This window comes from Abramis brama (assembly GCF_963993115.1).
Source record: "Abramis brama genome assembly, chromosome: 5".
Classification (NCBI taxonomy): Eukaryota; Metazoa; Chordata; class Actinopteri; order Cypriniformes; family Leuciscidae; genus Abramis; species Abramis brama.
Window position 1 is genome coordinate 24,886,447 of NC_139967.1, and position 13,322 is coordinate 24,899,768.

The 13,322-nt window shown below is 42.0% G+C and overlaps 1 protein-coding gene across 1 annotated transcript in view; it reads left to right on the plus strand.

The window, feature by feature from the left end:
* LOC311083311 (uncharacterized protein) overlaps positions 1 to 12,852 on the plus strand; it is a 50,902-nt gene extending 38,050 nt beyond the window's left edge. Inside the window, exon 6 of the transcript XR_014606270.1 lies at positions 12,760 to 12,852. The gene's annotated coding sequence lies outside the window, so the exon portion shown is untranslated. The remainder of the gene's footprint in view (positions 1 to 12,759) is intronic.
* The last annotated feature ends 470 nt before the right edge of the window (positions 12,853 to 13,322 follow it).

Sequence of the window (13,322 nt, forward strand, 5' to 3'; positions counted from 1 at the left end):
AATTTTTTTTGCCATTAATATGTTTATAAGCAACTGAAAAAAGCACAAATGTCAGGGCATGTCAGAACATCTCAAGGACCCCAAAAACACCTTAGACCCCAGAGGGTTAAACAGGTGTATAATAATTTGGGTAAATGTGTAAGCTAGATTTATGCCTATTTTTTCACATCTTCATGGACACAACAATGATTTCCCTCATGTGTTAATATTTTTCCTTGTAATAATGTATGGTTTTCTAAAAATGAGAACTGCTGCATCTGTGTGTAGATGAGATAAGCAACGTGTATGACTTTAGACTAGGTTTTTCCTGGTCAGTGGCGGAATTGTTTTCTAAACCTGCAAAATACGTTTGCGCCGGAGCACACCTCCTCTTTGCGCTGAACCGCCCCCGGGAGCACAAATGCATTTGCTAGTTTACCGTCTGTGGAGGGAAAAGTCTGTTGTGCGCGGGTGCAAAATAGGAATGATACATGCGTCGTTGTACAAAGTCAAATGCGCTGGGTGCAAGATAGGGCCCATAAAGTGACCAGACGTCCAAAATCAAAATATGTGATGTAGGTATTCTGCCCTTCAGGCATTTAAGTTTAATTTTTATGCTTTTAATTTGGTATACTTTCAGTTTCATGCAGACTCTTATTTTGACGTTTGTTAACTGAGCTAAAACAGGAAGTAGAAAAACCGCATTAGAAACGCGATAGAAACGGCAGACTGGTTAAAAATGCAGACAGTCATTTTGTCAGAGAAAATTCATCTTGCCCGGTGATTCCCCAGCAGAAGCATCGCTTGTATGTATATAATCTTGTTCTGACTAAGTTAACTTTTAAGCATTTGATTTTGTGCTGTAAAAGTAATGTTCATGAAACACAGTACAGTGAAAAAGCGCAATCCGGCTGGAGTTTTCAACGTCTTGAGAAGCAAGTAGATAAGCAAGATGAGTAAAATGGAATCTGAAAGGACTGACAATGCATCTGCGCACACAAGAAAATCAAGGAGCTCTCACTCATCGGCATCGAGTGCAGCAGTAAGGGCGCGCGCTAAAGCAGAGGCGGCGAAGGCACGAGCAGCATTTGCTGAGAAAGAAGCAGAGCTGAAGGTACAAAGGGCAGAGAAGGAAGCAGAGCTACAATTAGGCAAAGCAAAGCTGGAAGCCGAACTAGGCGCACTTGAACTTCAAAGAGAGGCAGCCGCAGCTATTGCCCAAGCTGAGGCATTAGAAGCAGCCGAACTAGATCTAGAAGGTTCAATCAAGAACGATGTATCTTCTCAAGCAAATTTACAAAATGAAATTGTAACACGCACTAATGAATATGTTGAAGCACAAGCTGAACACAACGTATTACAAACTCAACCATCTGCCCATGCAACATTACCTGATGCAACATGGTCAGAAGGAAGCTACGTCACATGGAATCCTCCAGCAGAACGCAACTTACAGTTAGTGGATGGGCAAGAAGAGGTTGAAACCCATAACAGACCATCTGAGTATAACACAGCGCTGACAAAGCCATTGTTCAGCAACCATGCTAAATTCAGGGATGTAACCCACATCAGCACACCACTTAATGGAGGTCATACAGGTCTGGTAAGATATGATGGACATCATACAGCACCCATTAGAGACGGTGGACTTCACACAACACCTGCTAGAGACAACGGACACCCCGCAAAACCCAAGACAACACATCATCCTCACAAATCACCACTTAAAGCAACAGCGCCATCATACGTGCCTGTGTATGCTTCATCCAACCCAAGCGTGACACCTGAAACAGAACACCTGGCACGATACCTGGCTCGTCGTGATTTAGTGAGTACGAGTCTCTACCGATTCGATGATAAACCTGAAAATTATTTAGCATGGCAGTCATCATTTAGCAATGCTACTACAGGCTTAGGACTCACCTCTACTGAAATGTTAGATTTGCTCATTAAATGGCTCGGACCAGAGTCTGTGAAACACATCAAAAGGATTCGCTCTGTGCATGTCGGGAACCCAGATGTAGCACTTAAAAAGGCCTGGGATCGCCTCCAAGAGTGCTACGCTGCGCCTGAAGTAATGGAGAAGTCTCTTTTTAAGAGATTGGATGAATTCCCAAGAATATCAACCAAAGATTATGGGAAGCTGAGAGACTTAGGCGATCTTCTTATGGAAATACAGGGTGCCAGAGAAGAAGGTTACCTCACAGGATTGGCCTACCTGGATACCGCCAGAGGCATTGGGCCCATCGTGGAGAAACTCCCTCACGGGCTACAGGAGAAATGGCTCTCAGTTGGCTCAAAATTTAAAGAAGATAACAACGGTTACTTCCCCCCATTCGATTACTTTGCCGATTTCATCTGCGACGAAGCACGCCGGAGGAATGATCCCAGTTTCATGCTTCTATACGCCAGCAACAACGGACTGAAGTCAGACAAGGTAGTCTCAAATAATCATGGAAGAAAAATGTCCGTTTACAAAGACAGACATCTCTTCAGGTAAAGACCCACCTGCGAACTCACCTGAGAGAAAGCCCGGTGTGCCAGAGAAAAACTGCCCCATTCACAACAAACCACATTCGCTAAGGAAATGCAGAGTATTTAGAGGGAAGACTCTTGAAGAAAGAAAGCGCATTCTCAAGGAGAATGGAATTTGTTTCAAGTGCTGCATATCAGCTAGTCATCTTGCAAGAGACTGTAAAGCAGCAGTAAAGTGCCTGGAGTGCGACAGTGAACGACATCATGCTGCTATGCATCCAGGTCCACCACCTCAAGTCTACAGAAGGCCTACACCCCCACCAGATAATGGCGGGGAGGAAGAGGAACATGCTAGCGACAGCACAGCCATCTCCTCACACTGCACCCAGGTATGTGGTCCAGATCGTACAGCAAGATCCTGCTCGAAGATCTGTCTGGTACGAATATACCCTCAAGGTCAACGTGAAAAGGCAACCAACATGTACGTTATTTTGGATGATCAAAGTAACCGTTCACTGGTGCGTTCAGATTTCTTCGAGCTTTTCAACATCAAGGGCCAACCATTCCCTTACACATTGAAGACCTGTGCCGGATTGGTTGAGACGTCAGGCAGAAAGGCAGAGGGTTTCCAGGTCGAATCGCTTGATGGGCAGACTAGCCTATTGCTACCACCGCTAATTGAGTGTAATGACATTTTCATTGATCGCTCTGAAATACCGACGCCTGATGCAGCCCGTCACCATCCTCACTTACGAAGAGTAGCAGCACACATACCAGAACTCGACCCCAAGGCGGAAATCCTCCTTTTGCTAGGCAGAGACATTGTGAGAGTCCATAAAGTCCGACAGCAGGTGAGCGGACCTCACAACGCCCCCTTTGCACAAAGACTGGATTTGGGATGGGTCTTGGTAGGAGACGTGTGCCTAGGAAATGCACACAAACCAGCTGTAAGTGCATTGAAGACAAGTGTGCTAGAGAATGGCCGACCCTCTATTCTCAGACCATGTAAAGGCTTCATGAAGCTGAATGAAGATGTGTCCCATGGCAAGGAGCAGAAGAACAAACCACACAAGGCATCGTTGGAGGCCCTTGGACTACATGTCTTCAGTGAGACTGAGTCCGACAACAAACCCGCCCAGTCCATGGAGGACACAATCTTTTTGGAAATCATGGACCAAGAAATGTATAGAGACACGTCAAACAACTGGGTCGCTCCTCTACCCTTTAGAGTTCCCCGTCAATGCTTGTCCAACAACCGCGAACAGGTGTTCACTCGCTTTGCCTCCCTGGAGAAAACGCTGCAGAGAAAATCTGAGATGAGAGACCAGTTTCTAGAATTCATGAAGAAAATATTTGACAACAGACATGCAGAAGTGGCTCCTCCACTGGAGGAGAATGAAGAGTGTTGGTACCTGCCTACTTTCGGAGTTTACCACCCGCAAAAGCCTGGAAGCATCCGCGTGGTGTTTGACTCCAGCGCAAAGTACTTCGGCACATCTCTAAATGGTGTTCTTCTGTCAGGCCCAGACCTCAATAACTCACTCATTGGGGTGCTGATCCGCTTCCGCAAGGAACAGGTAGCAGTGATCGCTGACATACAGCAGATGTTCCACTGCTTTCTTGTCCGCAGAGACCACAGGAACTACCTAAGGTTTTTGTGGTACAGAGACAATGACATGTCAAAGGACATTATCGACTACAGGATGAGGGTCCATGTTTTCGGCAACAGTCCGTCACCATCCGTTGCCATCTACGGACTAAGGAGAGCCATCCATGAAGGTGCACACAAATACGGAGAAGACACGGTCCAGTTTGTTGAACATCATTTTTACGTAGATGATGGGCTCATCAGTGTGCCAACTGAAGCTGAAGCCATCAGTCTGCTACAGAGAACACAGACCTCTCTCAGTGAATCGAATTTGAGGCTTCACAAGTTTGCCTCAAACAGTGAAGCTGTCCTTCAGGCCTTTGCACCAGAGGACAGAGCAGTTCTGAAAGACCTTGACTTGAGCGGTGAAGTTACACCAGTGCAACGCAGTTTGGGACTGCTGTGGGAGACAACGACAGACACTTTCACATTCACAGTCTCAGAGCACAAGAAACCTTTCACTCGCAGGGGAGTTCTGTCAACGGTGAATAGTGTCTTCGATCCTTTAGGCATGGTCGCACCGGTGATTATTGAAGGCAAAAGTCTCTTGAGGGAACTCAGTGTCAACACATGCGACTGGGATGATCCTCTTCCAGAACAAAAGTTGAAGCAATGGGAAGCATGGCGTGAGTCACTCCATGACTTAAGTAAGCTGCATATCCCTCGTTCATACACAGCAACGTCACTTTCCAATGCTGTACACAAAGAGCTATGTGTGTTCTCCGACGCGTCCACAAAAGCCATTGGAGTTGTGGCATATCTCAGGACCATTCAAGCTGAGGGACAAGTCGAAGTAGGATTCATTTTAGGGAAGGCTAAGCTGGCACCTCAGTCCGAACCTACCATTCCTCGGTTGGAATTGTGTGCCGCAGTATTAGCCGTGGAAGTCGCCGAGCTCATCCAAGATGAACTGGACCTGAAGCTTGATGAGATCAAGTTCTATTGTGACAGCAAGGTTGTGCTTGGTTACATTTACAATCAGACAAAACGCTTCTACGTCTACGTTCACAATCGAGTCCGCCGAATTTGTCAATCCACAAGGCCTAACCAATGGTTCTACGTCAACACAGAGGACAACCCGGCTGACCACGCATCCAGGTCAGTTCCTGCGTCCCAACTGACAAAGACTATGTGGTTCACTGGACCAGCCTTTTTACACAAACCAAATCCATCTGACACAGATACAAGCTGGATGTTTGAACTTGTCAACCCAGAATCAGACATGGAAATACGACCTGAAGTGAGTAGTTTTCTTACTCAGACTCAAAACCGAGGTCTTACCACCACGCGGTTTCAGCGGTTTTCATGTATGCACTCCCTCACCAGGGCTATTGCCCTACTCATCCACATAGCCAGTGCTTACAGACACAACAAGTCCAGTGAATGTAAGGGATGGCATCACTGCAACCTCCCACGTACTCCGGATGAGTTGTCTCAGGCGAGACACATCATCATCAGAGCAGCACAGGAAGGTGTTTATGCAAAAGAGCTCGCAGTTCTTGAGCTTGGACAAGCTGTAACCAAGGACAGTTCTCTTCACAAACTCAGACCTGTTCTTGAAGGTGATCTGATTTGTGTTGGTGGCAGATTAAAACACACTGACTTGAGCACTCAGGAAAAAAACCCCATCATCTTGCCCAAGACCAGCCATGTTTCTCTGCTGTTGGTGCGACAGTATCATGAAGAGGTAAAGCATCAAGGCCGCCACTTCACAGAAGGGGCCCTGAGAGCAGCGGGCTTCTGGATCATAGGAGGAAAACGGCTTATTGCCTCTGTCTTGCACAAATGTGTAGTGTGCCGGAAGTTACGCCGAAGAACAGAGGAACAACTTATGGCAGACTTGCCTCCAGAACGCTTGCACACAAGTCCACCCTTCACTTATGTAGGAGTGGATGTGTTTGGACCATGGCAAATCGTCTCCAGGCGTACACGAGGTGGACAGGCCCAAAGTAAAAGGTGGGCAATGCTCTTCTGCTGTATGAGCTCCCGAGCCGTGCACATCGAGATCATTGACTCCCTAGACACGTCCAGTTGCATCAATGCATTGAGACGTTTCTTTGCCATACGGGGACCTGCAAAGCAGATAAGATCGGACTGCGGAACAAACTTTGTGGCAGCTGCAAAAGAACTGGGATTAAGCCGACAACAACCTGACTTCAAAGTGCAGAACTTCTTGAGTCAACAAGGGTGCTCATGGGTGTTTAATCCTCCTCATGCGTCCCATATGGGTGGATCATGGGAACGTATGATAGGCCTATCAAGACGGATCCTCGATGCAATTCTGCTTCAAGAGAACATCCAACTTACCCACGACGTCCTGTGCACACTCATGATGGAAGTGACTGCGATAATCAATGGCAGGCCTCTCATTCCAGTTTCCACTGACCCAGAGTCACCGTTCATATTGTCTCCTGCAATGATACTTACCCAGAAGGTTGGGGTTGCCCCACCGCTCGGAGACTTCACAGACAAGGATCTTCTCAGTAGACAATGGAAACAAGTCCAAGCTCTCGCTGACAGATTCTGGCGTCGCTGGCGTCAGGAGTTCCTCCCCACCCTGCAAGTCCGCCAGAAATGGAGAGATTCTCAACGGGACCTGAAAGAAGGGGACATTGTGCTCCTGAAGGACAGTCAAGCTGCACGTAACACATGGCCTATGGCAAGGATCACAGCTGTCTTCCCTGGGAGAGACAGCAAAGTAAGGAAGGTGGAGCTCAGGACATCAGATCAAGGTTCTGCGAAGGTGTTCTTGAGACCAGTGTCAGAAGTAGTTCTTCTTCTGCCCAAAGACTGAAGATTCGGAGACATTTGATAGTTAATAGTGACCTTTAAGGTCAGACGGGGAGTGTTCTGCCCTTCAGGCATTTAAGTTTAATTTTTATGCTTTTAATTTGGTATACTTTCAGTTTCATGCAGACTCTTATTTTGACGTTTGTTAACTGAGCTAAAACAGGAAGTAGAAAAACCGCATTAGAAACGCGATAGAAACGGCAGACTGGTTAAAAATGCAGACAGTCATTTTGTCAGAGAAAATTCATCTTGCCCGTTGATTCCCCAGCAGAAGCATCGCTTGTATGTATATAATCTTGTTCTGACTAAGTTAACTTTTAAGCATTTGATTTTGTGCTGTAAAAGTAATGTTCATGAAAGCTAAGTGGCTTAGCTAATTACAGTATTTTGCTGTTTTCTAGTTTCACTCTCTCATTTCTCATCACTCATCTCATATGTATGGATTCAGTACAATGTGAAGAAAATAAATCTGCATACAAGGAACTTTGGATTTCTTCATGTTCATGAATAGAGAGAGTTTAGCTCACTGTTTAGTTGGAGTTGTTACACCTCAGCGAGAACAGTACAGTAGGATATAAGGTATTTTATAAATTACACACTATAAATATGATAAAGAAGCAGAAACAGATAGTTGCAGTAAAGTAAGATATTTTAATAAGTTGAAGAAACGTGTGTGTATTACATTGCTTCCTGATATCACGTGCGCAAACACAAATTACCTATATTTATATAAAACAGATATGTCCGGTCGAACAATGTATGAATTAACTTCAGATTGGATTGTGTTGGTAATAGGCACTTACCTAACGCTAAAAGTAAGTTTCGTGCCTCTAACAAGTGCTTTCGAACTTCTTTCTGATCTGAATGGTTTGTGAAAAACACTTGGGAGAGACTTCTCCCAGTGTCTAGAACGCAACTGAATGCCTTTTCAAGCGTCTCAATTCTTGAAAATCCACAGGAAACTACTTTTAAACTCGAAATTACTTGATTTACAGAGGGTCTATTCGCACGTCTATTAATATAAACGTTACCTGAGGTAATTTTCCCGGACCTTTTTACAGAAGGTAAAAGTCGCCGTAATCTTTACTGACATTGTCTGTAATTATTACTGAGATGGCACGTTCGGACGGGACTAAAATAACAGAGAAGCTCTTGTAATTATTACTTTACCCCACCTCTCCATGCCGGGTGAACACCGGCTGGTGCAGTAAACATTGCCTAGCTAACATTAGCTGGCTACGATTTCAGTACAGTAATATCAAAGATCATTGCTCCTTCTCAATTATCTGGTAATATTCTATTCACAAAATACAACCAATAGTACGGTAATGTTAAAAGTAATCCCCCGGGCCCTATTTGCGATGGTCCGCCGATTAGAACAGGAAAATGATCCACAGTGCTCTGGCATCTTAACTGCTGCCACGCAACGAAACTAGGAGTACGACCGGTTTAAGATGGCGGCCTCATTTCTCAGTGCCCAGCGGCCAATAGGGAATCTAGTCTCTATATAATATCTATGGTTCACAGTCCATTTTGAGAATGAATGGTGATCGTAGCGGGCGGCGGCGCGACCGGAAGTATCGCTACCCTACTTCCGGTCTCGGTTGCCATTTTGTGAAATAGGCCTATGGTGCATCTACCCAGATGGGCAGTGTTTCGGAAAACATTGAAGCTTCCCCGGGCGCCGCCATTGATTAGCGGACCCCCACCTTTAGCATTCCATTGACTCCCATTCATTTTGGTGTCACTTTGACAGCAAATAACTTTACATCTGAGGCGTTTAAAGACTCCATTTGTCCATTATTTATTTCAAAAGAAACACGAAAATGTATAAAAGGCTCCATTACCTTATAGCTTACGTTATGGCCCCGTAGATGCAGTTTTTGTAAAAATAGGCTAACGATTGCGTCATAATCACGCGACTCTCTGTTGCACAGTAGAGAGATTACCGTATGGACAGGAGGAGAAGCTCGCGGGCAATCGGGGGGACGTGGAGGCAAAATGACAAAGTAATTAATCAGAATACTTAGCAAAAGTTGCTCCTGCTCCTAGCTCATGGACACCTCCTATTCACACTCTCCGTCTCTGCAAGTTTCGGAAGGGAATGATTCAGATTTCTCTTGGCACAGCTACTAGAAGACAGACGGGTTGCTCACGTCACATCTACGTCGTCAAGCTCAGTTTTGAGTCTGCGCAGTACGCTCAGCCATCAGGAAGTGAGAGCTTCTAATTGACTTCACTTGTCTCCGTTGAATCCAATGGGGTCGCTGTGTCCAGTTTATATACTGTCTATGGAGGGACTTTGGCTCTCTAGCGGTGTCTCACGTGACAATCATGACGCAACGCCATGGAAACAAGGGGTCAGTTAAAATATTTTTAACTTACGCGTGAAAGGGTTAAAGTAAACAACAATAGCCCAAGTTTAGTAAAACATTTTTTATTGAGACTATAAAAAATAATTCTGCATCCATTTTTAGGTATGCCAGCTGCCATGGGAGCACGGGACCGTGGCTATGCCCCTGGTATGAAAGAGAACTTGAGTAGGCCTATACAATAATAAAGTAACACAATTAATCTTTTGTTAAAATCCATACAGTAGGCTATTACACACCTTAACTTACAACTATAGGCTAACTATTAAATGATTTAATAAAATATTTATTTTCTGCTACTGATTATTATGTAGCCTAAGCAGTAGCAGTAGTAGTAGTAATTATAAAACAGACGCATGCAGCCTATTGTGCTGTAACTGATTTTTAGACGTTTATTTGCACATTAGAGTCAAAACGAAACTGAAAGAACATTAAGCTTGAATCAACTAAAAATGAAAGTTTTGCTCAATGACTCAGGATTCAGCGCTCAGACCTCACACAGCCCTTTCAGCCTCTGAAGAATATGAAGTACAGTAAGTAGCTGTTGTCCTTCATTATGCCTTATTTTATGTATTTTTTTATCCCACTGGAACTTTACCTGGTTATTTGTGAATGAGATTTTAAAGTGCATAGGCCTATCACAGAACTGTAAAATACAAATGGATGGAAATCTTCCACAAGTGTTTTAGCCGAAATGATATATAGATCAGAAATACTGTAAGATTGGTCCGTGTCGCTTCAGATTTGTTTTATACCAAAAATGCAAATACAAAAATTAAAAATGAAAATTAGACGTTCATTTTTTTTTTCTTTTCTTTTTTTTTTTTTGTGTAGCTACTTCATCAGTAGATACTTTTGCTAAATTGTGACTTCAGAAAGCCAGGAAATCTAACCAATTTTCTATTTTTTCCAGTTTTGGTCTTGTAATTTGTGTCGTGGGCTGTAGCACGGGGGTGTGGCCATGGACTGTCTTGTTTAAAAGACTGAACATAGAGGATGACCTTTTTCACCGGAAGTGCCATAGTCTTTATTATTAATAGCCTATAATAAATGTGCTAAATATAAGGCAGTCACGGACTGGTCATCGCGAGCAGCTGGGAAAAGTGAAATTTGGCACATTTTCCAGCTTGTTTGTATTTACCTAGCCTACTTATTTGTTATTAATTCATTTTATTAATATATCTTACACACTTGGTCAGGGGATGCATTTTACAGTACAACCACGAGATCATCCCAGTTAATTTTCAGTGGGATAGGAAGCAGAAGCAGGGCAGCTCGCCAAGATCCAGATCCTTCATGGGAATCTAGCATGAAAGATAAGAAGACTTCCAAGCGAAAAAATAGCATGTTAATATCCCCCACCCCCCGTCCCCCCAAAAAATGGTTTTAAGTCAGTTATTTATATATTTTGCTGTAGTGTGTCAGTAGGAAATATCAGTTTACATTTCCAAACATTCTTTTTGCCACTAATTGTAATAATCCAGTGAGATTTCTGTATGTACAAGGAGTCTGACAACAGCCAGGATGATCTGATCTCTCCATCATCGAGTCCATCTGTGATAGGCTATATAACCACGTTATACCACGTATATACGTAACCACGTATATAACCAGGTTTTTAGCTCTCATTAGCTCTCCAACATTCGCCTCCTCTATAGCACTTAAAAAAAAACAAATCACACTATAATAGGTTCTATTTATAGAACATTTGACCACATCCCAGTGCTGCTTCCTTGTTCCTGCTATAAAGATTAGAACAAGATTTTACAGAGAGGTAACTACACAGCAATTAAAACGAGAGAGCAAAAAAAAAAAATTATAGATAGATAGATAAATTATAGATTATAGATAAAAAATCATCCATTTGAAAACATGCAGTAGATCCATACAATAAACTGCCAATAATGTAATTTGTTGACCATAAATGCATTCAAAATGCTGACATTTCATATTTAGACTATTTTTTAACAGGAATGAAAACGAGGCTGCATAAGGATAATGAATTGATTAATAAAATAACATTTTAATGAAAGTTTGTGTTAATGAAAGGCTAAGATGTAACTAGTTAAAATGCTGAATATTCTAAATTGTATTCTGTTCTTCAACTGTTTTATCTTTCCCCTCTTATTTTGGACCCAGTACAGACAATGGATTCTGTTGGAGATGAATTCAAGAGAAGTCTTCGTAATAAAGTATCTGGTCTGAAGGAGGTCAATTCCCCTGAGCGATGTCAATTCATACTGTTTTTCTGCACCATTGTTTCTCGTGCTGGAACTGACATTGACGCTGCAATGAAGTACATTGATCAAGTTACAAATGGTGAAGCCAGATTAATAATAAAACATAATTAATTAAACTTAACCAATTTTTTATTATTTTTTAATGATCCAATTAACAATCCACTGCCCTACAGGTTTCAAGCCAGTCATCATGGTGATACTCCATTCTACATTTGACCCTGAGAGAATTATCCCAGACAGCAACAATGCTATAAAGGGACATGGCATATTTGCAGTGGACTGTCTGATTTTTGATAACGAATTACTGAGATGTCAGAAGAATGACGATGCAATTGCTAAAGCTGCACAGCACCTCAATTTAAAGGTAGGCATGTTGATCACCATGGACACTTTTCACAAACTGCGATGATGTGTTTCCAGTTATTAAAACGTAAAAATCTAGCAAAGCTTTTATATTTCCATTTTTTTAAATGTACATTTGTAACACTATACTTTTTTATAAAAAATAAATACAACATAAATACAGGGAGGGAAGATAGGCTAAATCTGACACCTTTTTCTCTTCTGACTGTTGTAATCAATCTCTTTAGATATTTTTCTCGTTTAGAAACTTGTGGAAAAGCTATCGTGTATTTTTCTTTTCTTTTGCTATTGCAACAATCAGGAATGTAATGATCATATTTGCTGTACAGAAGTTTACCCATTCATGATAACTTCCGCTTCTGAAACCAGGAAATGTGTGAAAAGGGTCCAAAGTGAAAGACGAATGTGTGTTTTATTGTAATTAACACAAATATATTCATATATTAATTTCCCTTCCAGAATCTGACTTCATATTATTTCTTGACTAGTAAGTATTCCAAGCTTTACATTCTTCATTCTTCAGTAAAATGTTCACTTTTACTATGCAATATCGTAATTAGTTATAGCTATAAAAATAAATGAAGGAATGTGAAGGAATAAAACAAAAACCTATGGTATTATATTTTATATAAGTTGTCTTTCATTCTTGCAGAAGATGGTGGAAATCGAAATCTACCCAGAGACCATTTCGCCCGTTACCCTTGTTGGCTTATTGCTCTTGTTTTCGTTGTTTTCGGTGGTTTCCTTGGTCTCATTATCTTTGGTGCTTATTGGATTATTTTTTTTATTTTTACGTTAACAGCTTTGTTGTTGTTAACTAATCCAGTGCTAATTAACATGGTCTGCCTCTCATTTAATGAAGAATGAAATTAGCATTTTGTGATTTTCAGCAGTAACTGTCAGCTGCTCAAATTATCCTATAATCATATATCAAATTATCCTATAAACAGAATATCACCAAAACTGCATGTATAGTAGACAGCATGAAGAGAATTACATTTTGAATATAAATTAGCAGGTAACTGGTTATATGATTATGCTTAGAAATGTCTATGTGAGATGTGTTTCTAGTAAAGAAGTATGCATGAACTTCACTTTTTTCACAAGTGTTTTGTGATTGAATAGTTGAGGCACAAACAGTCAAATGTGCTAATGTTACATGTCATTGTTCAAAAAACAGCCTAGCCTAAATAAACAGCTGTTTCTTGCCACTTTCTAGTCATGTGTTCTTTCATTTTTCCTATTATTTCTGCTTTACTCAGTGGACTATTTCATTTAGCCTACTCCCACATATGCACCCTCAGAACTAAACCAATGTTCTGTAGATTTATAAGTATCTCATTTATTAATTCTTGTCTTGTTGACTGGCCACTTAATAAACTATTTAAAGCTGACAGATAATTGGTTGGAACTGGAACTGGAATTTTTTTTTCCTACTATGGAAGTCAATGGTTC